This window comes from Crinia signifera, chromosome 8, assembly GCF_055691185.1.
Source record: "Crinia signifera chromosome 8, ASM5569118v1, whole genome shotgun sequence".
NCBI classification, from domain to species: Eukaryota; Metazoa; Chordata; class Amphibia; order Anura; family Myobatrachidae; genus Crinia; species Crinia signifera.
Window position 1 is genome coordinate 67,267,882 of NC_139224.1, and position 17,542 is coordinate 67,285,423.

At 44.2% G+C, this 17,542-nt stretch overlaps 1 protein-coding gene across 3 annotated transcripts in view; it reads right to left on the reverse strand.

The window, feature by feature from the left end:
* Nucleotides 1–17,542, reverse strand: part of L3MBTL2 (L3MBTL histone methyl-lysine binding protein 2) — a 176,564-nt gene that overhangs the window by 21,803 nt on the left and 137,219 nt on the right. The gene's annotated exons all lie outside the window — the stretch shown is intronic.

Genomic DNA, 17,542 nt, shown 5'->3' on the forward strand with positions numbered 1-17,542 from the left:
ATCGCATATTTAATAGGATGTGCTAAGGGACGGATATCGCATATTATGTGCGATAACTCATGCGGACCGAAAGTGTGAGAAAAATTCGCATTTTTATCGCATCCAGATGTTTTCATACAGAAAAGTATACAAATCGCTTATTTAATGGGATACGTTTTCGCAAATCGCACTTTTAAGGTGTCTAATAATCGCACTTTTTTCAGACCAGGTTCTGTTGGGCGATTTGGCCCAGAACTCACTTTGGTCAAGTGCACAAATGGTTAATTTCAACACAGGTGCACTCAATTTCACTCAGAAACACCCCTACATATACCCCAACATCATTAAGGACACCTGTGAGGGTTTGAGACATGGAGATTTTGCAGAGTGATTTGGAGTTGCTGATTTGTGATGTGGCCCATTTGGAGCGCAGGAGGGAGGAAGCTGCACACCAGATCCAGGTAGCCCCCCGACTACTGCGTACCCCACGTATGTATCGTGCTCGGCTGTACCTGGACTCCCTCTCGGATCAACAGGTTGTGGGGATGTTTAGGCTGAACCGCAATAACCTGTTGGACTTATATGAGCAGGTGAGAGATGATTTGGACCCTTTCGGGGGTGGCAACTATGCAGTGTCTGTGCTGCAGAAATTAATGTGTACCCTCTATTATTTGGCCACAGGCTCCACTCAGTCTGTGACCTCATGGTCCTTGGGGGTATCACTGCCCACTTTCTCTAAGCATTTTACTCAAGTGTTACTTGCTTTAAAGAAGTTGTGGCGGACATACATCAGATTCCCATGTTCTGAGTTGGAGTGGCAGGACCACAAGGTGGCTTTCTATAGACTCTCAGCATTCCCTCACGTGCTGGGAGCTATAGACTGCACACACATTGGGATTAGGGCAACGCACGTGCGGGGATACGTCTATGTCAATCGGCGTGGGCGGCACTCTTTGAACGTTCAGGTGGTATGTGATGCTCATCTCAAAATCCTAAGTGTTGTAGCAGGCTTCCCTGGGTACTGCCATGATGCCTATATTCTGAGGCACTCAGCCCTCTGCAACCGATTCAACCAACAACAAATGCCAGAGGGCTGGCTACTTGGTAAGTACATTTTTACATATTACCCTCTCTGTCCTTATTTGTACCTGCTCAAATGTGTGTGTTTCCAGTTTCACAAGCATATTGCTCTTGTCCTAGTGTCTCCTGTTTGCACAATGCACATACCTTACCATATAAGGCAATAAGTTCCTATCTGTGTTTTAGGTGACTCAGGATATGGGTGTGTTTCCTGGCTCATGACACCTTTGCGCTCCCCAGAGGGCCCTGCACAGCACCGGTATAATGAATACCATATTGCAACCCGCAATGTGGTGGAGCGTACATTTTGCATATTGAAAAGTAAATTCCGGTGTTTGGACCGGTCATCGGGTACGCTGCTTTCCCACCCATCAAAAGTAGTGATGATCGTCCAGGCTTGCTGCATGTTACACAACATAGCCCTGTCCCAACCTGCCTATGTGGAAGAGGAACATGCAGCAGTCGTGCAGGAAGCCCAACCTACCACACCTCAGGTAGTGAGGGGTACGCAGAGGGGGAATCTGGTGCGTACACAAATCATCAGGTGTTACTTTTCTGGTAAGCACATGTGCCCTGTATTCCAACATGTACCTTTGCTGTAAGTGTACTTATAAACAAATTATTTAACAATACCATCTGTTTCCACCCACATTTAGCCTAATACACAGAGCCCAACTGATGCAGCTGGTGGTGCTGACCTATCCCTTGCTGTAATCAACCTTGTAAGTACATTTGTAACATGTATGAATTAATTTTGCTCTAAAACATGGCTCACCTGGTGTTGTGGAACTACACGTGCCAGCATGCCCTGACACACTATAACCATTACAGTCCAAACAATGAGTGCCAGAGCTTGCTGGAATATGTAGTTCCACAACCTTTGACGGGCCAGAAGTTACCCAACACTACTTTCCAGCAATCCCATTGTCACATACCATTACACTATGTCATATTTCACACAACAATTGCTTTAAAAATAATACACAGACAAAATGGTATGCGTTTAGACATTTTTACTGCAGTATAGTATGTCATAAACAACCTGCATTTTTGTCACTCAAACATTCGAACTGTCGAGGGATGTAACAAGATGTATTGCATATTAGATGCAAATTAAAAATGTATAAAAAATATAAATTATTTTCTCCCACCATCATGCCACCCTAAACCACTTCTTGAAGCTGCACCCAGGCCACCCAGGGTCCTAATACTCCGACGGGGTGGGGAAGTGGGGGAGCCACTTACTGGGGTACTAGATACACTACTCAGTGTAGATCCTGCTGCACCTATGACATTGCCTTCCATCTGCTGAAGTTGTGCCTGCATACCTATTAAGGCATTGGTCTGCGCTGTACACGATTGGCTAAGTGCAGCTATACTTTGCGCAAGGCTGCCAATATGGATATTCTGTTCCCTTACATAAGAAGTAAGATCTGCAAAACGGGTGTCAATGCTATTAGCCATGTGCACATGAGTACCTACACCAACCCGTACACTCCTTGAAATTTTTCTTAATTGAAGAAAAGTGTGACGCATGTACCCCTGGATGTTCCCTATTTGCAGGCTTTGGGAGGCCATAAATTCAATTTGTTTCTCCTTGAAATTTACCAAGGAGTTAGCTACTTGTGCAGCAGAAGCTGCTGTATGGGGTGTGTTTGTGGGTGGGGGTGGGTTGGGAGTCACACCACTTGGGGGAAGATCACTCTGTGATGACGTCTGTATTTCCTCCTCAGCCGCAAAGGTCTCCACGGGTTCTAGAATGATGTCCATTTCGTCCAACATCATAACAGAGGATTCTGTTGGTTGTGTTCCTAGTTGTACAGTACCTGTGGATACAGATGAAGAGGCAAGTACTGATGCATATATAGGCCAGTCTCTCTTCAGTACTGTTTTTGAAAGGGCTTGAGATGCTGAACGCACATACCTAGGGGTATTATGTACTTACACATGTACCCCGATACTGCATGTAACATTGACATTAATAATAAGTGAGATGGCTAGGTCAGATTACATTCATTTCCGTTGCAATGTAGCAGCAGGAGATGAATGTAGTGTGAGATATTGTTGATGTGACATGGGTGTGTGTACTGTATGTGTAATGGCCTGTTTTTTGTTCATTTACCTGCTTCCACAGATTCTGCTCCAACGGGCCTTCTTTTCTGTGATGCGTGAGCACTTCGGGACGGACAATCTATGAATGGAAAGATGGCCAGCCATTATCTACCTTGCAATTGATAAACATTTATGCCAAATATGCATTGAAATGACATTACTGGACAATGGCGCTTATTCAGACCTGATCGCAGTACAAATTTGTTCTCAAAATGGGCAAAACCATGTGCACTGCAGGTGGGGCAGATGTAACATGTGCAGAGAGAGTTACATTTGGGTGGGGTGTTTTGAAACTGAAATCTAAATTGCAGTGTAAAAATAATGCAGCCAGTATTTACCCTGCACAGAAACAAAATAACTCACCCAAATCTAGCTCTCTCTGCACATGTTAAATCTGCCCCACCTGGAGGGCACATGGTTTTGCCCATATTGAGAACAAATTTGTACTGCGATTAGATCTGAATAAGGGCCAATACTTCCTTTGGTTAAGGACTACATTATTTAGTCCCCACATTATTTGACATATGTTTTACGCCTGAATTTTTTGTTAGATTATTATTAAACTATTTGTCACATTACAACTGGTGGAAAATCTGTGGTATGTAGGCATGGCAGCTAAACCACCAGTACACCAATGTTGTATGGGCCACATACATGTTAAGCTGCTAGAAAGAATGTTAAAGTGTTGATCAATATCAGCAGTTGTGGAACTACAAGGCCCAGCATTATGACCAATTTGAAAGTAGGAGCAGGCAATTTTTTTTGCCTGACCTTGCTGGGCTATGTAGTTCCACAGCAGCACTTTACTTAGCATAACAATACAAGTGAACATTACAGTTTGAAAACATTGCCATGTATGTTTAAGATTGCATGTGGTCACACTTACCAGCTCTGGGTGGCGTCGGCGGCCTATCGGTGTCTGCGACATGCATGCCAGGCAGGACCTCAGGGGGTATGATTCGCTTTAACTTGACCTCATAGGACGTGTAGCAGACAGTGGTGGGGCTTCCTCCGCCAGTCTTGGTGGCCTCCTCCAACTCCATGGCCATTTTACTTTTGAGCTGTCTCTTGATATCGTTGAACCTCTTCTTGACATTTCTGACCAGGCGCTTGTGCTGACTTACAGCGTTCACCACCTGGGTGATGTCCTTCCACCTTCCACATGGCCCTTTTCCGCTGTGCAGTAGTCTTGTGGTGACTTTTCCCCAGTAACCGGTCAAACACGGGTATGATAGCCCGGACAAGCGCAGCATTTTCCTCGTATGAGAATCTGACCTTTCGGCCACTTTTTGTGCGGCCGGCTTCTACCTCCTCCTCCTCCTCATTTTCTACTCCAGCCATGTACCCCTCCTCCTCCATGCCAGTGTCTTCCTCACCTCCATCTTCCTCCACCTCTGACATGTGGCCCTCCTGCAGCTGCTCTGGGTTACGGAATAGGTCCTGGGTATAGGATGGGGGTGCCAGCGGATCCTCCACCTCCTCCTGCTGGGGCTGGTCCGCCAGGGCCTGGTCTGGGGCTGGCCTTGCTGTGGCCATGCTGTCTGCCACTCCCTGTAATGGAGGACGACCTCAGCAGTCCTCTGCTGACTCTCCCACTTGGCTGGCTGCTGCCACTGCTCCCTCTGCCACTCCTCCCTCTGCCACGCCTCCCTCTGCTCACTGCCACTGCTCTTTTCCATGCTCCTTACTTCCTATCAAAGAGTGAAATGGCGCCAGTGCCCCTTTATATAGATGGTGTGATGCATAATGGAGAGGACAGAGGTGGGCCAATAGGTTAGGGGGTTCTCAGTCATGCGGAGACAGTCTTGTAAGTCGCACTCCGGTTGGTCCAAAACTCGCACATGACCGGCGGAAGAAATCGCACTTTTTTTGTGTCATAAAATCGCACCACTTCGCCGCAAATCGCACTTTTCAGCCTCCAAATCGCATCCCATTAAATATGTTAATTATTACCAAAAAATGCAATTTAAAAAAGTGGGAAGAGCGGCGATGTGGTGCGAGATAAAAAAAATGCGCATTTATCTCATCCCATAGAATGTCACCCTATATTTGAGAAACAACAATGATGGCGCTTGACTTCAAATTAACAAGTGATGGTGAATCAATCGATGTGATTTTCATAAAAAATCAAAAAGAAATATTGTGTCAGTAATTTTTAAGTGAAAAAATAATCAAAGTGAAGGGAATGGTGTATAGGTTTGTACCGAACTCACAAAATTAATTGTGAGACCCCGTGTATCAAGGTTTCTTTAGGGGGTCATCTTCTGTGTCAGACACTATGGATAATCGATAGGCTGCGTCCCATACTCACAAGCATAAAGATCTTTATAATCACATAGCGGTTTTATCTCCCGTCAGACCATATCACAAACTCCATATATGTGGATGGGTAATAAGATAAAATAAGAAAGTTGTGTATATGTAATTCAGGATCGTGTTATAGTCACTAATCAATTAGGGTACAGTAGAACCTTTATGGCGTACCAAACTCACAAAGTAATTAATAGCACCGTGTTTGTAAAGGTTTCTTAAGGGATATCACCATCTGTGTAGGGTCCCTATACATCAATAATGTGTACCATACTTACAGCCCAACAAATTCTTATAAACACATCATGGTCTCTTTAAGTGACAGATGATTGGATCAAACGACGATCTTGTGAATAGGGAGGTGTTTAAAAAATAAAAATAGAAACCATCTTAGGGTCACATAAGAATTGAATAAAAAAAACTATTTAAGAACAATTAAAAACAATTAAAATGGGTGGTGGCTGGGAGTGGGAAATTCCACAACCCAGGTGAGAACAAGATCAGTCACTCCTTTTGCCAATGTTTGTCACTTCCCGCAAAGTGCCACAATCTCGTTTTTACGACTGTGGGGGCATGGCCAGCGCTCTATGACCTGCAGGCCATGTCCCCTGTCCCTCTCTCCCAGTGAATAGATGCTAAGCAGAGAAGCAAGGGAGTTCCAATTGCCCCCCCACCACCACCCCGGGACACTGCTGCCTGTGGGTGGAACACGGGACAGTTGGGAGGTATGATCACCCTCTTCTCTATTTCAGTGCATTGCTATATAGAGGTCATCCTTGACTCTGTCCTCAATTTAGCCCATTTGTACATCTGCCCCCTTCCCATCTGCATCTCTGTCCCTCCTCCATCTGTGCCTCAGCCCCCCTTTTCCATCTGCACATTTGCCCCCCCCTTCCGCCTGTGCCTCTGTACTCTTTACCTAACCCACATGTGTATATGCTCCATTCCATCTGTATCTCTGTGCCCTCTGAGTATAAATAAGAATGATCTTATGTATACCATAAACGGTAACCTCTATTTGACCTTAAATATAATATTTTTGTAACTAACAATTTAAAATGATCATGCTGCTGTTTGTGTGTAATAATTATATAGATAGTGGCAAAGACATAACTAGAAATCTTTATAAGAAAAGCTGTAACAAATCATATTATGGCATATCTGCATACAGTATATCTAATAACAGAAACCAATCAATATCCGCTATATTACTACGTAATGATGGTTAATTCACCATTAATTTTTATATTTTTCAAATAATCTTGTAGTTTACTTAAAAAAGAATAAAAAACTTTTTTACTAAAAAATTTCTACAATGGTTATATACAGCCCTGATTAATGTCCTGCATTCCTGGAAAATTAGATATTCCTATCAACGTTTAACCTTCCACTAATCAATCCCGGATTCTATTTTCACCGGGCATATAAGTAGCATCCGTTCTGACATTATTAGGTGGAATATTATTTTGACTTGGTCAATGTAGGCCCCGTTATTCTGGCTGGCAGAATATATTTCACCAGTCGGAAAGACCCAGCATCGGCGAAAACAGGCGCTGCAATCCAGGGGCAGTTTCCGACAATACAGGTTCGCCTACATAGGGAGGCGACCCTGTTGCAGGCGAGTCAAGGATGGGTTTTAATTCGGTCGTACAGAAATAACGGGCAAGATTGAATACCCCCCTTAATGTTAAGGGTTTGAACTCCCCCTTTGTAAGAGGTGTTTGGCTCTGAAATATTTTGCAGATCAAAAAGCGGAGATAGTTGCTATATAAGAATCACATTTCCCTTTGCACTTCCCTCCTAAGATCTCTAATAATAACTCTCCTCTGTCCTATAATTATTGTGGTCCATTTAAAAGAAATTGAGTTGCTATACTGTTTCATAAATCCTGCCCTTTCAAATTAGAAAACAAATGAGTAGATACTTGATTCTTGTTGGGAAGATCTGAGCTTGTCACTGTTACCCTAGTGTCACTCTATGCTCCCAATTCCAGACAACCTCATTATCTGAAAGCATATATTCAAAAATTGCATGATGTTAAGAAAGGTGCAATTTTTATTATGGGTGATTTTAATTTAGCACCTAAAAAAGAAAGCACATTAGTAACGCAGCTTGATCTCTAGCCACCTCCTTCTCTCAATTGTTAGCTAAACTAGTCTTAAGGCACGACTGAAGGACAGGCAAAAGTTTATGCTTATGCAATTCTCAAACGTTTTGTAAAGTGAAAATGCATTTAATTTAATGGACCCCTTGGTGGTGAGCACAAGAAATTTCTGTGCATGCAAAGAAAAGGTGCACCAGTGGTGCCTTCAGCGGTGAACCACGGGTGCACTCCCACCTCCCTGTGACTGATCCTAGCACCCCCCCCCCCCCGCTGTTACAGTGCCCCTCCCCATCGTCAATCCCTCTATAAGGTGACTATACTTTACCTTCCACTAAGCTGTCTCTTCGAAAGTAATTCCTGACTTTTCTTTACAGAACTGGATGGCACTTGGTATTTTAGTATTTATTGAAGACTTGTATGATGATTCAGTGTTTAAAACTTTTCAGCAACTACTGTACAAACACAATATGCTATTATTTTAGGTCATAAAAGTGGTATATAAACATATACATACTGTATAATCCAGATAATGTTGTAAACAACCTGAAAATGTGGAAAAAGTACACGTAATATGGTACCCCTGTGTCATTAACCAGTCCTGGGGCCAGATTCTCTAAACTTCAAAATTGATAAATTGGAGAGTGATAAACAGCCAGCCAATCAGCTCCTACCTGTCATGTCACAGGCTGTGTTTGAAAAAATGGCAGGCAGGAGCTGATTGGCTGGATGTTTATCACTCTCCATTTTATCACTTTTGAAGCTTAGTGCATCTGGACCCTGGTCCTCACAGTTTTGACAGCTAGTGTGAAATGTGTGTATGTGTTTTTTTGTTTTTTTTTACTGCACATTTTTCATTACCAGCTTAGGCGCATAGGCCAATTAATGTTTTTAAGGGGAACCCTTAAATGGGAAAATGCAGTCAGTATTTCAGCGATGGATCATTGAATGGCACAAGATGCCAATGCCAGATCCCAGGGTAGAGGACACTGGGTTGATGGGTGTGAAGATTAGATTAAAACACATTGCTTTTTACAGGCGAACTACAAGACCCAGCATGCGGCGCATTAATATGACCCCTGGGTCTCATAGGTCACCTGTAAAAAGATTGTGGAAATAAAGATATAGACACCATGAAATGTAAAATGTTATTTACACTTCTTTTACACTGTGTAAACACACTTAAATACCTACCTGCTTCCAGCGCTGTCCAGTCTCTCCCGCTGCTTACCTGCACTGACAGCCAAATGAGCAGGCTGTACTAGAGCGGAGACTGAGTCCCCGGGGAAAAGAGGGAGTAATAATCCACAGGGCCAGATTAAGGGCTCTGGAGCCAAAAAAGTAAAATCCTATGGAGGAGGTGAGGCTAATGCCGTGTAGGCATGTAGAACTCATACACTATAAGCCCCAATGTTTCCCTAAATATATAACAGTACAACATTTGCACAAATGTGTAAAATATAGCTGCAATTGTAATACTTATAATTGATAGCAAAACACGGGGCCAGCTGTGTCTGTCTGGTAATCATTGGGCTGTCATGATGATGGGCCTACTTTTATGTGGAGGCCTGCAGCTGCATATTGTTAATCTGGGGCTGCCCAGCTGCAGGTGTCAAGAGATCACGGGGTGATATTCAATTGGTGATTTCTTTGCACTATTCGCATGCATTAAGATCAAGTACAGCCCGACCAAACGAATGGGCGCACAGCAAAAAGTCCAGTTTCAGTGCTCAAATAGGTGACTTTTCATGCATATCAGATTGCAATCAATGGGGGGGGGGGTACAATTTGAAAAAGCTGACGCCAACAACCAGACGGTCTAAATGGGGCTACATTTGAATAGCTCGGGCACCCTCTAGTGGCTGCCAACAGCCATAACATTTTAATAACGCTCACAGAATTTAACAGCTGGTAAGAATAATTTGGCCTCTAGGCTGCCCATTAGGTTTAAGGTATTACAGGTAGGGAATGGTATATTAGGGATAGGATATTAGGTTTGGTTTTGAGGTTTTTGTATTAACTAACTCAGCCATGTAATTCAATTTGACCCAAAGTAACCTGCCCCTGTGTCACCAGACTAAGGGGAGTATTCAATGTTTTTATTCTCCATGTGCAGCGAATCCTGTTTAGCATTCGCTGCACATTCACATGTTTCTGCAGAGACCTGTTTGCACCCGACACATAAACCGCAGCGATGGAAACCTTTTGTGCGTATTAGGGTTCTTCTTTCTTCTGGAATGGCACTGCCTACTAATTGGTTCTTCAGATTATTAGACTTGCAGTAGATAAACTTGGGCCTCTTTGGAATTAAACTCTTGAGTACTGGATCTTCCTATAACAGGTGCCAATGTTTGTTAAAAATCTTTTCTACCTGTTTGTGGTTTTTATCAAACTGTGTGAAGAAGGCAAATTGAAGGGCGGTAGAGTTTTCCTCTCTTTTGGGGTGTCTCTTCTTGGTGTTCCTTTCTAGTAGAAGACTCCTATCCTTCTTTTGAACTTCTTCTATTGTCTCCAGTACTTCCTTTGTTCCATACCCCTTAGCCAGAAATTCATCTTTCAGTTTAGAATTCTGGTGTTGTAAGGTCTCAGGATCACTGCAATTTCTTTTCAACCGGAGGAACTGACTCTTTGGCACTCCCTTCAGCCATGGGCGATGGTGCTGGCTGTCAATAGGGATAAATGTATTGACGTCTGTCGGCTTGTGGTAGGTCTTCGTATGGATTATTTCGCCAACTGTATATATGGTGAGGTCTAGGACGTGTACTTCCTGTCTGCTGAAATCAAAGGTGAACCTGATATTATGGATATTCTGGTTCAACGCTTTTGTAAAGTTTCTTAGATCGACTTCCGTGCCCTCCCATATCAATAAGACGTCGTCTATATATCGACTCCATTTCTTCAGTTTATTCCCCCAAGCTATGCTATCGTAGATGAAGTCCTCTTCCCATCGAGCCATGAATAGATTCGCATAGCTTGGGGAAAACTTTGTCCCCATTGCCGTTCCTCTCAGTTGTAGGAAATACTTCCCCTCAAAATAAAAATAATTATTATGCAAGATAAAGGAAATCGAATCCAAGATAAAGTCCTTTCTTGCTGTGGATTAATCCAATCTTTCCAGAAAAGAGCTGGTGGCTTGAAGGCCATCTTCATGTGAGATGCAGGTGTATAAAGAGGTCACATCTTCTGTGCCCAGCCATTTCTGCTCATTCCATGTAGTTGTTTGCAATGATCTTAAAACGTCTCCCGTATCTTTGGTGTAAGATTTAGTGAGTACCACCAAGGGCTGGAGGCAAGAGTCTATTAATGCCGATAAGTTCGATGTCAGAGAACAGGTTCCAGCAATAATTGGTCTTCCTGAGGGGGTCAATTAAATTTTTATGCAATTTTGGAAGAAATTGCAGTGATCCTGAGACCTTACAACACCAGAATTCTAAACTGAAAGATGAATTTCTGGCTAAGGGGTATGGAACAAAGGAAGTACTGGAGACAATAGAAGAAGTTCAAAAGAAGGATAGGAGTCTACTACTAGAAAGGAACACCAAGAAGAGACACCCCAAAAGAGAGGAAAACTCTACCGCCCTTCAATTTGCCTTCTTCACACAGTTTGATAAAAACCACAAACAGGTAGAAAAGATTTTTAACAAACATTGGCACCTGTTACAGGAAGATCCAGTACTCAAGAGTTTAATTCCAAAGAGACCCAAGTTTATCTACCGCAAGTCTAATAATCTGAAGAACCAATTAGTACGCAGTGCCATGCCAGAAGAAAGAAGAACCCTAATACGCACAAAAGGTTTCCATCGCTGCGGTTTATGTGTCGGGTGCAAACAGGTCTCTGCAGAAACATCAAAGATAACAGAAATTTCTGTCAACAACATCACTGTAAAAATCAGAGACTTTATCACCTGTGAAACATCTAACATAGTCTATCTCATTGAATGCTGCTGTGGTTTAGCCTACGTAGGAAGAACCACTCGACCCCTGAAAACAAGAAATTCAGAACACTTCCGTAACATTAAAAAAGGATTGACCACACATCATTTATCAAAGCACTTTTTGGAGACACATAAATGTTCAATAAGTGCCATCAAAAGAATTGTGGGAATACAAAAAATTATTTTTAAACTTAAAACTTTAGTTCCATCAGGATTGAATAATGATTTTGAACTTAAGTGGTTCCTTTGAGAATTTGTAAGAAAAAGCACTTTTAATAAAAAATGTTTTAGACAATTTTTAGAAGATTTTCAAAATTGTTTATTGATTACATGTTCGTATCCCATTTTTACTTCCATATATCTGTACTTCCACATACTTTCTAGTTTTTCTACTCGTATTTACTCCCATATATATACTTGCATATTTTCTCCCCAGAACCAACCTCCATATATAACTTGAAAATTATTTCCAAAATTGGCCCTTTAAGATTGTACTGTGGCGGGACTATAGTAGCACATGAAACCGGAAATAACTAAGACCCATTCCATTGTACTTTTTTATAAGACTACACATAGAAGCCAAATGCAAGGGCGGGAGAATGGAGAACGCCATCTGTAAAGCCGCGTGGACCGGATATGACCTATTCACCAACCGGAAGTCAGCGGAGAATAATAGCGGCGAGTGCGGTAAATAGACAGCGGTACAGCCGCACTGTATGTGCCTCGATGGGAGTCCTTAAGAACATGTAAAACGGAAGGGGGAGATCATTTTAAAATCAAAAAGAGAAGCGGGGAGGAAAAAGAAAATACGAACAGGGCACTTCCCGTCACGGAGATCTGGAACCGGAAGTTCTGGACGGGAATGGAATAAAAACAGAGGAGGAACACCACACTAGTCAGGAACCTGAGGAAGAGACAGAAGTCTCAAAACATGTTGTCCCTGCACTAGTGTGATTTTGTTTCCAGAAGGAGTGGGTAAGTGTGAGATTAGTGGTCCGCACAGGTTCCAGGTCCGGACCCTTGGAAACCTGAGTGTTGACACTAAGATTGACACTGCCTGCACCCTGGATTTTATTGTCTTTGTACCTGCAAATAAAGTTTTTCTACACTACAATCTGAATAAAGATACCACTATATGTGTTTTAACACCAACTACATCGTGAGTACGGGTACGCCACCCAGCCTTAAAAAGATACCTTGATGAGTGTATGAATTTGTGTTTCGAGTGAGGTACGCTGTACACAGTTTAAACCTTGGAAAACAAAATAGGAGATTTGTCTCCTTGAAAATATAATATCTTTTGAAATTGGTTTACACATTGGTCCTTCTGCATTTCTCTCTCGTTACATACGCCGACAATTGAAAGATCAAAAAAGGACGGCCGTGGAGGAAGAAGAGAGAATTAGGAAAAACCAAACATCTACAGGAAGGGAAGTATTTTTCTTGTTATATTACAGTATCCCAGAAAGGAGAACCTTTTGTAATATATTGATCCCAGAAAAAGGTCTAATCTCTTTGAAATCCGTGAGGAGAGCGCCCAGATCCCGAGTATACTCCAAAAGAACCTATTGATCACCCATCACCGCCTGTAAATAGTCACAGCACAGCATGCAGGATGACAGCAGCATGCAGGATGGCAGCAAACATTACATTTGTATGACAGATAAACATAAAAAAAAATTAAATAAAACATTTGAAACTTATTGTGTACAGTAGTACTTCTCACTAGCAGCAGTCCGCCGGGTCTGCCTTCTCCCTTCCTTTCTGTCCCAGGCAGGCCAGGCACTTCGCTGGCGGCCTGTGTGGATGGACAGTCTGTCATGCAGGACGCGGGGCGGGCACCTGCAGGATCCGCGGTGTCACTCCTGCTTCTTTCCCCGCCCAGCATCTCCCGCACAGCGTCATCTCCCACCCTCCGCCACCTCGCACCCCACACGACTCCTTCTGTAGGGCGCCACCTCGCACCCCTTCCCGGCTACTTCTGACCCCCACCCCGCTATGCATCACCCACACGGCGCTACCTCCTACACTCCCCGCCCGACTCATTCATCACGGCCCGGCTCCATCTGCGTAGCCCCCTGGCCCGGCTCCTTCTGCATGGCGCCACCCCCCTGCCCCGCAGTAGCGGAGGCATGTTGAAGCAGGAGGCCAGTGGCCGTGGCGGCTCTCAAATAAAATAATACAACTATTGCTTGCTGTCCATGGGGCCCCCCTAGCCGCCGGGCCCCATAGCAATTGCACCCCCTGCACCCTCGGTAGTTCCGCCACTGGATGTAAGCTTCCCTGCCTGCCCCAGAATTTGTGGGGGGTGGCTCCCGGGGCACAGGCAGCAGAGGCTGAAATGCTGGCAAGGGACAGGGGGGTTGGGAGCCACTCCTCTGGTCCCGCACGTAACAAGACGGGACCAGAGCGAAGTGAATATATGAATATATAATGAGCGGCTCCCGGCCTCCTGCTGGTGAAAGTGTAAAAAAAAATAACAATTAAATATATATTAATGTGCTGCAAGCACATGAATAAAAATAGCATGCTCCTTCACAGAAAAAAAAAATCTGATTTATTTTACGCCAAAAAAAAAAGAAACCCTTTATTTTAAAAGATCACTTTCCAGTTCACCTTAAAAAGATGTCAAATGCAAAATGGTGAATCATGGCAAAAATCAGGGATAAAGCAATTTGCCATCCTAGCATTGAATATACTCTCGGCGAATACCAGTGAAAACCCCATTGAAATACACCAGCGAATTGCAGCGAGCATGAAACGGAGAACTGGCCGGCATTCACTGTTCGCTTTCGAATTGAATACGGTGAATCATATTTTCAGTAAAAAAAAATCACTGCAAGGAGTGAAAACTGCCCGATTCACCCCAAAAAAACGGTGAATCGGGAGCATGGAATACTGGGGCAGATGTATTAAGCCTGGCGAAGAGATAAACCGGAGATAAAGCAGAAGGAGATAACGCACCAGCCATTCAGCTGTGTTTGAAATATGATAGTTGAGAGTTGATTGGCTGGTGAATTATCTCCTTCCACTTTATCTCCAGTTTATCTCTTTGCCAGGCTTAATACATCTGCCCCATAGACCTAAATGTTTCCTGTCCCTGTCTCTCCAGACTAAAGGCCCTTACAAACTGGGTGATTTTAAACTGAAAGCAGCTTTTACAGTTTGAGATGCTTTCAGCTCAAAAGCTACCCAGTGGGTATGGGCCAGCAATGAGAGGTGAGCTTTGATACATGCTCCAGCATCATCACCGACCGCAACCACTCATCTGCTGGTATTCCCAGAAGATGAGCGATGGGGTGGATGGCTATGCATAAGCATCCTGCTATTTAAAGTTGTCCACCCCCTGTGGCCAATGGAAAAATCGCTCAGTGTGTGTATGCGTTTTTCAGGCCAGCGATTTTCACATCATCGCTGTACATACACGCTGGGCAAAATCACTGAGTGTGTATATACCTAAAGTACCCTTTGCCCATGTGTCACCTGCAGTAAGTCACTCCTGCTTGTTGTGTCTCATAGTAAAGGTGCGCACACACGTATAGATTTTCTGTCTGATCTATCTGGTGGGAACAAAAACCTGGAAATGTATGGGAGCAACTGACAATCAAAAATTTCCACCCAAATGCAGGAAAACAGAAAATAAATATATGCTTTGATAAATTTGTCATATCAGAATGATTAAACAATTTGTCTGACTGATCACGGTCTGTTTTCAAGTGTTTGGGAATAATTTTTTGATTGTTAGTTGCTCCCATACATTTCCAGGTTTTTATTCCCACCAGATAGATCAGACATAAAATCTTTACGTGTGTACGCACCTTAAGTGCTTGTATTATTTGCAGCAATTGTTGGAGTTGCAGTAAGGTAGAGTGGTTCTTATTTGCTGTAAAAAAAAAAACCTCTAAGTTCGCCCCTTCCTGTGTCACCTGAATTTATTTCCCGAGTCACCCACAGAAACTGTCCTATGTGTCACCTAGAGTAATTAATACCCCTTTCACACCATCCAAAATTCCCAGGTTGGCCCCATGAACAACCCGGGAATAGCTATGGTGTGAATGGCTCCTGGGACAAATTCCCAGACTAATGTGCCAGGATTTCAACCCTGCTAGCTAGCAGGGTTGCTCTCGGGACCAGCCTGGGGTAAAGGCTAGTGTGAAAGGTACTTACCCGGCTTGCTGTCGCTGACCATGGTAATGGTAATGAGCACTGCCGCTGGTGAAGCCGCCAGGTCACTGCCTGGGGACATAGCTGCTGCCTGAGGACCACCTCCCATATCAGCCACCACTGGGGGAAGCTGCCAGGTCTATACTACCTGCTGACGGAGCTTGTGTGCACCCACCCTCTCCCGACCATAGCTCATTTTGAAGCTGAGGGCCAAGGCTTTCCAACAAGCATCACTAGCGCCCCTGGGAACCAGAGATATAGCTGGTCAAAGCTGGAATATTTTCCCCATAGGATAACATGGGACCCGCTAATTCTGACCCCACTGGTTCTGAGGCCCCCCATTAAACAAGCTTGTGGTGGATCTCATTTGAACCCAAATTGCTGGGTATTCGATCTGATACTGGGTTGGTCCATATGGGTCAATTGCTTCCAGAGGTATTGCAGGTAAACTAATTTTTTATTTCTGAAATGTAATTTCATGGCTGTTGATGTGTTTTGAGGGCAGATTGCTCTGTAAACACATGGGCTAGTTTCATGGGACCAGTATCGCTTAAAGCCCACTCAAAAGTTCTTCAACATGATACTGGGATTGTTCAAATGGGTCAATTGGTTCCGGAGCTATAGCCAGTTAAACTATAAAGCTGGTTAAATGGGGGAGGGTGTGTGTTTTTTTCTCGCCCCCCTCACTCTAGAAAATGCAGGGACTAGGTTGGAGTGAAAGGGGCCAACCCGGGAATATCCCTGGAGGATCCAGGGACCATATTTCCGGGTAAGTCCTTGCATTTTCTGGTGTGAAAGGGGTATTACAGAGACACCAACAGTAATTGCCACCCTGCCCTGTGCTACCCACAATAAGTGCTCCTAGCTCCTGTGTCACCAAATATACGTGCCTCCGCGACCCCATATCACCTGCCTCCTTTAACACCCACTGTAAGTGACCCTTGTCACTCTGTCACCTGCAGTAAATGCTAGTGTGTCAATGTCAGTTAGTTCCCTCTGGTCCCCCTGCCTGACCTCAGTGAGGCATTAGTTCATCAGAGAACTTCAGGAGATGCTAGAGTTTACTGGGTCATGGTCTGGAATACCTTGTATGGTAGAGCAGCTAGTAAGCAGGCAGTGGCCTCTGTATATAAAGCCTCACTGGCTCCGGCTCATTCACCTACCCAGCCTCTTCTTCACTACTATTCAAACTGTAGCTGCCTTACACAGCAAAATAACTTGGCAGTCATGGGGTCGTTCTCCTCCTTCACCACCGGTGCTTTGTTGTTGCTTCTGGATGATAGTGACCAGGCTCTGCTCCATCAGCTCCAAAATACTATGAATAGCTATGGCGAGGTTGCTGGAGCTGAAGTGTGAAGAGAGAGGGAGGAAGCTGCAGCCTGAATAAGCAGCACAGGGGCATAGCATGCACGTTCTTCCCTCCAGAATACTGTAGGCATGTGGGCTGCTGGAGAGGAGGGTAGCTGCTGGGACGCACTTAATGTGCTTGGGGGCATGCTGCCCGCATTTTCTGGGCTTCCACCAGAAAAAGCATATGTTCCCTGGCCATTGGGAGGGAGGGCCGCTGACATCCACACCGGCGTCTTTCTCCCCATGGCCTTTGCAGCACCAAGTGAGTCTAGACTTACTCAGCGCTGTGAGCAGAGGGAAAAGCATTAGAATGTGAATGATTCCCCCCCCCCCATGTGTGCGCCTGTGTACGCATTCGTAGCCCTGCACAGGGTGGTGGGTGGGGTATTTGATGAGGCGGGATTCACCTGCTCGCTGGGCTCCGAGCATTCGCAGCTTAGTGTAACTTAACACTGAAGTTCTTTTGTCATTAAATTCTAAAACTGTATCAGCATTATATGCTCTAAGGAAT